The sequence below is a fragment of the Salmo trutta genome, chromosome 6, assembly GCF_901001165.1.
Source record: "Salmo trutta chromosome 6, fSalTru1.1, whole genome shotgun sequence".
NCBI lineage: Eukaryota > Metazoa > Chordata > Actinopteri > Salmoniformes > Salmonidae > Salmo > Salmo trutta.
Window position 1 is genome coordinate 27,787,474 of NC_042962.1, and position 12,236 is coordinate 27,799,709.

Here is a 12,236-nt window from a genome sequence, read left to right on the forward strand (position 1 = left end):
TATTTTTCTTTTCTTGTTTTTGGCAAAAAAAGTAAACATCCAGAGAGCTTCTGTATTGCCCAATCCCCCCCCCTATTTACAGGCGCGAACTGTACTTGCTAGCAGTGAATTGCCTCAGCCCGCCAAAGAAAAATCTGTCTTACAAAAACAAAAAGAAAGACAGGAGAGATAAAAGAAAGAGCGACAGTATGTCACCCACTTTTTCACAAAGGAAGGTGGGTGTAGTCGTGAGTGGTGGAAATTAACCTGTTAGCTTAGTCCTAGTAAAATAGGCTAATTTGTTTACATTTCACTCCTCTTTTAGCCAACATTTAATCAATGCAGGCAAACCTTTAGCAAGCTATTCATACTAAATCAAATAAAATTTATTTATATAGCCCTTCTTACATCAGCTGATATATCAAAGTGCTGTACAGAAACCCAGCCTAAAACCCCAAACAGCAAGCAATGCAGGTGTAGAAGCATGGTGGCTAGGAAAAACTCCCTAGAAAGGCAAAAAACCTAGGAAGAAACCTAGAGAGGAACCAGGCTATGAGGGGTGGCCAGTCCTCGACTATAGTGTCAAGAGTTGCTAGGAGTGGTGGTAGGAGTCAGGCGCAGAGAGCAGAGGTAAGGAACTTTGTGTTTATTAAATAAAACACAACACAAACGACGCCAACACAACCGGCGTGGAAAAAATGCAAATTGCCCAGAACAGGTGCATAGCATGAATATAAGATAATAGTAGTAGATCGCCAGCACATCCAAATACAAAAAACACAACCTGACGCTAAATAATCCCGCACAACACTGGGCGGGCTAACCAGGCTTAAATAACCAAAATCAATAAACCAAATGAGGGACAGGTGCAAACAATAAGACATACCAAACGAAAAGGAAAAAAGGATCAGCGGCGGCTAGTAGGTCGGTGACGACGACCGCCGAGCGCCGCCCGAGCAGGCAGGGGAGCCACCTTCGGTGGGATTCGTGACATATAGATTATAACAGAACATGGCCAAGATGTTCAAATGTTCATAAATGACCAGCATGGTCAAATAATAGTAATTATAGTGAACAGGTCAGGGTTCCATAGCAGCAGACAGAACAGTTGAAACTGGAGCAGCAGCACGGCCAGGTGGACAACAAGGAGTCATCATGCCAGGTAGTCCTAAGGCATGGTCCTAGGGCTCAGGTCCTCCGAGAGAGAGAAAGAAATAAAGAGAGAATTAGAGAGAGCATACTTAAATTCACACAGGACAAGACAGGAGAAATACTCCAGATATAACAGACTGACCCTAGCCCCCCGACACATAAACTACTGCAGCATAAATACTGGAGGCTGAATCAGTTGTCCCTGCCCCGTCTGGTGCCAGGTCCAACAGGTGCAGCTTCAGGCTCAGCAGCCCTGTGTCCCCATCTCCATACCCCTGAACCAGCCCTACTCCCAACTGAAGAAGGAGGTGAGCAGCATTGTGTTGAATGACATGTCAGTTGACATAATTGCAGGTACTGCAATGCATTGAGGACAGGAATGTAATTCTCCAGTCAGGAAAAATAGCACTTGACAGAGAGACAGGCAATGTCAAAGCCTTAAAAGAAGAGATGCAGGCTCTTAGAGATGGGTGGGAGTCTTTCTTGTCTGAGGCGACACTGATTGCTACACAAATGGATGTTGTACCTCAATTTAGCAATGAACACAGCCACCAGAGGAAAAGGAGATTCCATGATGAGACCTCTCAAGAGGAGACAGCTCAAGACAGTGCAGCAACAGTGTTTCGGGAACACAGTGGGTTTTTTTTTTACTGCTGTGGCCAACATCATAAGTGACTTGGACATTAGGTTCCACAAAATTGTAGAATCATTTTCTGCTGTTCTGAAAGTTGGGCAGATTAGGAAGGATAAAGTCCGTTCTGTGTGCCTACCACTGATGATGAAGTATTCCAGAGATCTTACACCTGAGTTTCAAAATGAAGTAAGACACTTGAACACTGTATATGCTGCCACTTTCCCCCCTAACTTGTCCCCTCTTGGTCTCCTGAATGCAATTTGTAAGATGCAGCTGCAAAGCATTTTTGGAGAAGTGTGCATTGCTTTACGTATATTTTACACACTGCCTGTGACTGCTGCTGGTGGCGAGAGAGCTTTCAGTAAGCTAAAACTGATAAAAAAATGATTTGAGGTCCATTATGTCCCAGGACAGGCTTTGCAGTCTTGCCATGCCTTCCATTGAAATTCAGTTAGCTAGAAAGCTGGACTTCAAAGACTTCATCAGTGAGCACATTTCTTATAGAGGGTATCAGTCTTCCATCAAATAGTGAATTCCACTGCATGCAGAAGGTTGCATGCATGTCTGCACAGTGTTATATTTTCACAGCTCACTGTCAGTAAATATCGTACAGTAAATATTGGACTACAAGAGAGTTGCAAGCCTGCAAAAGTAGAGTTATTTAAAGCTTTGAATTGGTCGATTGGGTTCTGGAGGTGTGTGGTTGCAGCAATTCGCAGGGTTGGTGTGGCCTGGGGTGGTGGGGGCCAATGTGATATATTTTCATGGGGCCCAAAATCCCTGGCGGCACCCCTGCTTGGTGTAACCCTAGATTATAAACTGACAGTCAAAATATATTGGTTCAACGGTTGCTAAGATGGAGAGAGGTCTGTCCGTGATAAAGCGCTGCTCTGCTTTCTTGATATCACAATCAACCAAAAAGGCCCTAGTCTTATCACACCTGTTCTACTGCCCAGTTATATGGTCAAGTGCGGCAAAGAAGGACATAGGCAAATTACAGTTGGCCCAGAACAGAGCAACACGGCTGGCCCTTAAATGTACACGGAGGACCAATATCAAGAACATGCATGTCAGTCTCTCCTGGCTCAAAGTAGAAGAAAGATTGACTGCATCACTACTTGTCTTTGTGGGAGGTAAAGACGTGTTGAAAGCACCAAACTGTCTGTTCAAACAACTAACACACAGCTCAGACACCCATACATACCCCACTGATAAAACCCCCATAAAAAAAAACAGATAAAATAACACCTCATGGCACAACACCGACTGTGAAGAGACACATCCACGCAAACACATACACACATTGTAATATTGTACATTTTATATTGTAAATGTGTACTGGTTTAGCAGTGTAAATATGTATAGTGCACAATGTCTGGTGTGATGTATTGTTTTATTGATGATGTAGACTATTGTTTTGTTGTGATATGTTGTTTTGTTCCTGTTTGGACCCCAGGAAGAGTAGTGGCTGCCTTGGCTGCAGCTAATAGGGATCTTAATAAAATACTTAATACTAATACTTGGATTTTTTAAATGATGAGGTATTCGCAGTGCCTCAACAGGAGCAAACAAGAAGAGTCAGTGGGGCGCCCGGTGGATTTTGAGAAGATTGTCCCTTGGCCCCTGTAGCAAAAGATGTAACCACTTCCACACTCAAACAGTAGAAAGGCAGTCCCACCACTGATACAGTAATCCGACATTAGGCGATACTGCCAGTAGAAGGCGATAGAAGACCAGTTTTGGAGAGAGAATTATATTAATCTTTAATACACAAATCCCTTGAAAGCCACACACACGGCATACAGACGCATTTTTTGGTTCACAAAATTACTTCTCCTTTTCAATGGTTTGTTTATAAAAAAATGTTTGTTGCTACAGTCACTTGTGTCTGTGATGACCGTCTAACGATCTAGACACCGGTCTGCAGGATTGATATCTCCAACTGCGGCGTCATTTACTGGAATCGCGTCGGCCATGTTGTAGTGGGGGTTGATGCAAGTTTAGAGGTAGGAAGAGTAGCTACAGGAACTGGGTTAGCCTGCTTTTGGTGACTTCTTTTGTCATGTCGCTGGATACATTTTGCTGGGGTTTTATTCATTAAGGCGTTCTGTCTGTGTCAACCCCTTTAATCGTTTAATTTCTTCATCATTCGTTTTGCTTTGATTTAACTTCATTGTTATTTCATTCACCGAGCACAAAAACGATTGAGAAAGACCTGTGTTGGAGGGAGGCGGGATGGGGGCGACTGTGATTTCCATGTTGGAATACTAGCTGATTTTTCGTCGAACCCAGAAATAAAAACACAAGCGACACGGAGATCGTGAATTTCTAAAAGGTAAGATTTTTTAAATGAGAAAAATAAGTTGACAATCCAATAACCCAATGATGGGGCCCCACCAGTCCTCTGATAGGATCGATTTTCCAGAGCATTGTCTGCATATATTTGTTCTGACCCGAAGAATTGCGGTAAATATAGCCTATTATTAAAGATGCATTAAATTCGTATAAAGTGTTGAGTTCAAATCTGTTTTTGGAGACCAACACAGGCCTACTGTAGTTCACTCTCTCTGGTGTGAGCCTGTAGACTAATTTAAGTTTTAATTGTAGGTTACGGATTTAACGTCCCCAAATACAGCATTTTATTTAACGTCATATATATATGATTAAACCACTATGTGTATATATGACGTTAAGTGAAAAAATTAATTTCTCAAACACCGACAAACAATTGTTTCTTGTTGGACAATCAAGCTAGTCCAGTTTGCTGGAGGGTAGTGTCCGATAACGCAAGACGGCTGTTCCAACACGGAACACATGGAACAGCTAGCTGAAGTAGCAACACTGTAGCATTGTCTGGACTCTCACCACATGGCCTTGGTCAATTGTAACAAATCATATTCCTGATAGTCGCTACTAGTTAATTGAGATAAAGCAACTAACTGTGTGTATATGGAATGTGATTGTGGTTAGCTGAAGAAGGTGCATCTGCGGTCTACACGTAGCCCGTGATTGCCAGTACTGAGAGTAAATTAATTAATTAGCTCAAATTATATTTACTTATAGGCCTACAGTAGTAATCCCTGAATGCATAGGTTATTTTGGTAGAAGGGGATAGAGTACCAACTCCACACCATGTTAAAAATATCTTAGGCATATGCTTGAGTTTGTTAATAATAACACTCCACATCCGAGGACACAGCCGATGTTTGGAGTGGTGTCAGTTAAATGGAGAGAACTACCGACTGGCTGTTGTTGCTGGGACTAAACCACTATGTCGAAAAGGTCCAAGGCCTTTAAGCATTGTAATGTCTACGGTTGGCCTCGGGATTCAGAGCAACCTAGACAAGCCCAAAGTGTGACCCCCTAGGCTAGAACATAAATCAAAATGGAATCAAATGTTATTTGTCACATACACATGGTTAGCAGATGTTAATGCGAGTGTAGCGAAATGCTTGTGCTTCTAGTTCCGACAATGCAGTAATATCGAACAAGTAATCTAACAATTCCCCAGCAACAACCTAATACACACAAATCTAAAGGGGTGAATGAGAATATGTACATATAAGTATATAGATGAGCGATGGCTGAGCGGCATAGGCAAGGTGCAATAGATGGTATAAAATACAGTATATACATGTGATATGAGTAATGTAAGATATGTAAACATTATTAAAGTGACATTATTTCGAGTGGCATTGTATAAAGTGACTAGTGATCCATTTATTAAAGTGGCCAGTATAGGCAGCAGCCTCTCTGAGTTAGTGATTGCTGTTTAGCAGGCTGATGGCCTTGAGATAGAAGCTGTTTTTCAGTCTCTCGGTCCCAGCTTTGATGTACCTGTACTGACCTCGCCTTCTGGATGGTAGCGGTGTGAACAGGCAGTGGCTCAGGTGGTTGATGTCCTTGATCTATTTGGCCTTCCTGTGACATCGGGTGCTCTAGGTGTCATAGAGGGCACACAGTAAAAATAAGTGTTAGTTTAACTCTAGAGTTGAATTCAACACTGTTTCAGATAACATTTGGTCCCAGTCTACATAGTGTTAAAGTTACTCTACAGGTATTGTCACATTTTCAGAGTTAATTTTCATCCCACTGAATTGAGTTGAATTTACACTGCAATGACTGCATAATTTTACACTCCGATTTAATTCCGACACTAGAGCTCATTGACTCCTCAATGTTGAAAATACTCATCCTGGGTTAAAATAAGTCAACACTGTAATTTTTACACCAACTTTTTTACTGTGCAGGTAGTTTGCCCCCGGTGATGCGTTGTGCAGACCGCACCACCCTCTGGAGAGCCTTGCGGTTGAGGGCGGTGCAGTTGCCGTACCAGGCTGTGATACAGCCCGACAGGATGCTCTCGATTGTGCATCTAAAAGTTTGTGAGGGTTTTGGGTGACAAGCCACATTTCTTCAGCCTCCTGAGGTTGAAGAAATGTCTGTGTGGGTGGACCATTTCAGTTTGTCTGTGATGTGTACGCCTAGGAACTTAACTTTCCACCTTGTCCACTTTTGTCCCTTCGATGTGGATGGGGGGGTGCTCCCTCTGCTGTTTCCTGAAGTCCACAATCATCTCCTTTTTTTTAAAATACTGAGTAAGATCTTGTTTTCCTGACACCACCCTCCAAATGCCCTCACCACCTCCCTGTAGGCTGTCTCGCCGTTGTTGGTAATCAAGCCCACTACTGTTGTGTCGTCTGCAAACTTGATGGTTGCGTTGGAGGCGTGGGTGAACAGGGAGTACAGGAGGGGGCTGAGCAAGCACTCTTGTAGGGTCCCAGTGTTGAGGGTCAGCGAAGTGGAGATGTTGTTTCCTACCTTCACCACCTAGGGGGGCGGCACGTCAGAAAGTCCAGGACCCAATTGCACAGGGCAGGGTTGGGACCAAGGGCCTCCAGCTTGATGATGAGCTTGGAGGGTACTATGGTGTTGAATGCTGAGTTGTAGTCAATGAACAGCATTCTTACATAGGTATTCCTTTTGTCCAGATGGGATAGGGCAGTGTGATGGCGATTGTGTCGTCTGTGGACCTGTTGGGGCGGTATGCAGACGACGCCATCACACCGCACACTTCCCTATCCCATCTGGACAAAAGGAATACCTATGTAAGAATATGTACAAAGACAGCGATGCACCCTCTTGGATGAACCAACCATAGCTGATCTTGGATGCATTAAGCCGAGTGGGGTCATGTTTTGTACCAACATTTGCCTGTTTGTCAGCTTAATGTCCACTAGCATTCACTGGAGTTGGTACTTGCGTTGCTCTATGTGATATCGGTCGCACTTAATGTTATGGTACAGAAATGACCAGGTATTTAGGCTACGAAGAAACAGGAGTGTAACCTCGCTATAATAACATATGCCTTAAGAAAAATTCCAAGCCACTGTGATTGAAGAATGAGAACGTCTCTCTCTTACAGTAGGTCATGACTGGAGATACATGCCTGGCTCTCATTCTGTAGACCAGGGTTATTCAACTCTTAGCCTATGAGGTCTGGAGCCTGCTGTTTTTCTGTTCTACCTGATAAATAATTGCACCCACCTGGTGTCCCAGGTCTAAATCAGGCCCTGATTTAGAGGGGAACAATGGAAAAAATGCAGTGGAACTGATTTCTAGGTCCAGAGTTGAGTTTGAGGGCTCTAGACAGACAGTGGGAATGTGGACATTTCATGTGCCTTGAAGCCAGAATCTCACTTGGATCTGGGACAGATACTACATATTGAAGAGTTGAGGAGCATGTGGAAAACCTGTGAGCTGTTGGTAAACTGTTCCAGCTGGGCAATGGCAGAGCTGGGCCGTATGTACTAGGCACCAGCGGGGGGGAAAAACAGCCTAAAATTGGGAAGGGCTACCTGAACTTCAATAAAAGATGCCATCATTTTTGTTCCACTATGTTTTGCTACTGTGTACACTAAAAAATATGACCCTTGTCCTTGGTGATTCCATGGTAGTGTCTGTCTGTTTTGTCTGTCTGTTTTGTCTAAGTATAACAGAGAGATAATTGCCAAGTGTGGAACCATTGAAATTGAGTGAACTCATACCAGGGAGCCTATTTTTGAAGTAAGTAGCATAGGATATAGCTTAATCTTATTAGCCCTACTGCAATACCACAGTTGTGTACATTGGTGTGACAGAGCGCACACAGTGTGTGAAGGAACGCTTAGTAATGGTGAGGTCACTGACGTTACCACATCGCACATTGGCACTCGGGGCAACCCCTGAGTGAGAAGTAGGCGTTGATAGTTTAAACCGCCTCACTCTGACTTACTGTGGTCACCTCCCGCTACTAAAATAGCTCCTACACACTCGTGTGAACTCCTGCCTTTAGGTAGTCCTCCAGGGCCAGCCTTATAGAATGAGTCCTGTGTCTACTGTCGAGCCTGAGACATGGTTATGAGTAACAGTATTCAGTATTCTCTGAGGCTGGCAGCCTGGTACAGCCCCAGAGGTGGAGAGATGTCTTGCCAACAGTAGGCTAGGTGGTGTTTGAACAGAGTAACACATCCTTAATAATCACAGCAACATTTTATACTGCTTCATGCTTTAAAATTCATGTAAGGCCTAGTCTCGCACGTCACACTTGTGAGAGACTATATTAGGCCTAATTCCGTATTCATGCTGATAGACTATGGTATCAAAGCAAAGTGATGTTCCAACTTCCTTACTTTTAATATTTATTGATGCTACAGTAGCAATAGGCATATACTCTTTGATATTGTACGACTGCACTTTCCCATGGGCAGTGTAACCATTGCCATTGGAGGAAGTCGAGGCATCTGTTGGCAGTTTTAAGCATGGTAAAGCTCCCAGGACCCTCCCTGTCTACAGTCTTGGTGTCAGTTGCTAACAGCTGTCCACTTCGAGGGTGGGGCTACTCACAGACCCCTAGTTGCTGTGGAAACTCCCAGCATCAAACCTTAGGGATGGTTCTCCTTGCGTAACAATGTGTCAATCAATGTCTCTATTACTAACTGATATTTAGCAGTGTCTGCATGTCATTTCACCTGCAGCATTCATTTATGTCAGGCATCAGTTTTATGTCTGTTACCCTGTTTGGTAACAAAAAACATATCCCAGAAGTTCCAGAACCACAGGGTTGACTGATATCCATCAGCTAACCAGTTCGAGCCTGTCTGCTTTTCTTTCCCACTCTTTGTCTCCATGTCTGTCTCCCTGGTAGGAGGGGAGCAAATGGAGGTCTCTTGGCTGTACTGAGCGTGTGTATTCATCGATGCATTTCCGCAGCGTGCACATGTCTTTGTGTGTGCAAGTGCGCTGGTGTGTATGCTATCATATGTGCTTGCGTTTTTTTTGGTGTGTGTGTGCGTGTTTCTGCCTGCCTGCATTCCTCTCAGTGAAAGATACAGCAGGTGGTCTGGAACACACAAAGGCTCGGCGGAAGGATGTCCGGGCCAGAGTGAACTGTTCATTTCTCACTGATCATCCCAGCACTCCCTCCATTTCAGTACAGGGGACTGATGTCCCTCTTTGCTATGAGCTCTAGCCGGGGTGCCAGTCTGTTTCTGCTCTCTTGACAGTTCCACGAGGAGTTGTCATGCCAAACAATGACAGCAATTGAGTTGGCAAAAACAGTCCCAGATCTGGACTCAGATCTGTTTATCAGGCCAGTCCTCGAACAGCTCTACCCGCTGATCTGTCATGCCATTTTCAGCATGATGGAGCGAATCCTAAGTAAAAGTTTCACTTAGTAGTCATGCGTCGATGACGTGGAAGTTAAGATTCACCCCAATGTGATCAACTTGTCGAGCGGAAGTCTGATGCAGACTCCAGAGTAGGGTGAAGTTGCTCCTAGGTGCTGATCTTGGGTCAGTTTAGCATTTTCCCCACTATGGTTAAGGTTATGATTTGGGGAGGGGAAGCTAATCCTAGATCTGTACCTAGGGGAAACTTCACCCCAGAGCCAGAACTCCAGGCTGTTTCAGCCCAGGGCTTTCCTGTGGAATTCCCAGCTCTTTCCAACTCAGTCAGGAGAGGAATGGGCCACGGTGTAGGATACAATACACAGAACCGTATACTATAGTTCAGTTTTGCCATGTTCTGCAGAATAAGAGAAGACATCTCATTCTGATTGAATGCAGTTTTTGATACTGTTTGATATTATCTCTGCAGAATATTCAGATTCTGGGATTTAGAGTAAGCACATCACAATCCCTTTTTGTGCAAACTGACTATGGAAGCATATTCTCCTCTGTTTTGATGTGGATTTGGGGCGTCAATTTTTTTTATCCTCTGCTATTTGAACCGTTCATCGCGTGACTAGAATCTTTATTGGTATGCATCCAAAGATAACTGGAGTAAAAATCTATACAGCTTTAAATAATAGCCCCTAGCTATGTTACCTCCTCTCCAGCCCTGACCCACCAATCTGGGCTGACCTTTGGGATCACACTGAAGGGTCCCACTTGGGCCCTTTTAATCTTGTGTTCTGTGAGGCCTGAGCCCTAGGTAAGGTGAGCACACTAGGGGTAAGGAGGTCAAGAATCAGAGGTCAAGGAGCCTCAGGTGGAGGTGTAACTTCGGGTCCCTCTCTGTGGAATGTATGAAGGGCATACTGCGTCGCTAAAGCAGCTTCAGGGTGAAGTTTCCCCTAGGTACAGATCTAGGATCAGCTTCCCCTCCCCAATCCTTAGTGGGGAAAATGAAAAACTGACCCAAGTTCAGCGTCTAGGGGCAACTTCACCCTACACCAGCTAAATCATTCCAAATATACTAGGGTATAGTCAGTGCCACAAGATCCCTATGCAAAGGATGTTTATACTTCAGAAGACAAAATGTGTAGGTTTTTCCTCCGCCTGCTACATAGCGTGGTATTTGCTGTCTTTTTAAGCACACTATTCCTGACTCTTTCGCTGTCTCAAATCACAATGCTTTTGATTTAGACCAACTTTGACCTAGTTTCGAAAGGACACATTTCTATTTCAGCATCATCTAACGGACTGTAATGAAACAACTCCTGAGAACTCTTGAGTTTCTCCCTAATCAAATCAAATGTATTTATATAGCCCTTCTTACATCAGCTGATATCTAAGTGCTGTACAGAAACCCAGCCTAAAACGGCAAGCAATGCAGATGTAGAAGCACGGTGGCTAGGAAAAACTCCCTAGAAAGGCCAAAACCTAGGAAGAAACCTAGAGAGGAACCAGGCTATGAGGGGTGGCCAGTCCTCTTCTGGCTGTGCCGGGTGGAGATTATAACAGAACATGGCCAAGATGTTCAAATGTTCATAAATCACCAGCATGGTCAAATAATAATAATCACAGTAGTTGTCGAGGGTGCAACAAGTCAGCACCTCAAGAGTAAATGTCAGTTGGCTTTTCATAGCCGATCATTGAGAGTATCTACCCCTCCTGCTGTCTCTAGAGAGTTGAAAACAGCAGGTCTGGGACAGGTAGCACGTCCGGTGAACAGGTCAGGGTTCCACAGCCGCAGGCAGAACAGTTGAAACTGGAGCAGCAGCACGGCCAGGTGGACTGGGGACAGCAAGGTGTCATCATGTCAGGTAGTCCTGAGGCATGGTCCTAGGGCTCAGGTCCTCCGAGAGAGAGAATTAGAGAGAGCAAACTTAAATTCACACAGGACACCGGATAAGACAGGAGAAATACTCCAGATATAACAGACTGACCCTAGCCCCCTCGACACACAAACTACTGCAGCATAAATACTGGAGGCTGAGACAGGAGGGGTCTTGTAATAAGACAAGACAAATACCTATGGTCTGCATTTCTACCGTTTCCCCTTCAGATCAGACAGAGGAAATGTTTGAGGGACGTAATACCTGAACTTTTCCTATTTCACCAGCTTGCTACATTAGACGAGACTACTGGAAATCCTTTCACGTATGTGTAGTGTTATGCTGTTATGTGTTATAAACTCAAGGCAACGGGACGCCGTCAGTAATTAGAACTAGGGCTGTGCGATGTGGCCAAAATGTTTGACGGTATTTTAAGTTTTTGAATAATAAAAGTTGTACATTTGCTTCATGAGTAGTGCGTGCCTCCAGGGTGGAAACAAATACATTCAAAGTGGCTTTTAATGGGTCTTTCGCCATTCTGATTTGTTTTATATGGTTCAAACGAATTCCCAGCAATTTTTGCATTTCCTGCACTCATTTGAGATTATTTCCACACTGCCAAGTAGGGCTGCACGATATGGTTAAACAATCTAGGACTTATTTTGAACCAAATTTTGCAATTGCGATTTAGAGAAACACTTGGGTGAGCGAATGGAATCATGGGAAATAAAATGATTGTTCTAATTCTATAGTTAGAATATAATAATGGGCACTTTGAATACGGTATTTGACATGATGACGAATTAAAATGCCAGGGAGGAGTTATTGTGACAGGGTAAGAACCAAAGTGCTGATAACTGTTTCTCAGTGGACCCAATAATCTTTGGCTACTTTTATTTGCTTTTTTATTTTTTATTAGCTACTTCATGTAGC

The 12,236-nt window shown here is 43.9% G+C and overlaps 1 protein-coding gene across 1 annotated transcript in view; it reads left to right on the top strand.

The window, feature by feature from the left end:
- The first annotated feature begins 3,553 nt into the window (after positions 1-3,553).
- The window catches only part of LOC115195795 (tyrosine-protein kinase yes), a 47,795-nt gene continuing 39,112 nt past the window's right edge, over positions 3,554-12,236 (top strand). Inside the window, exon 1 of the mRNA XM_029756054.1 lies at positions 3,554-4,100. The gene's annotated coding sequence lies outside the window, so the exon portion shown is untranslated. The remainder of the gene's footprint in view (positions 4,101-12,236) is intronic.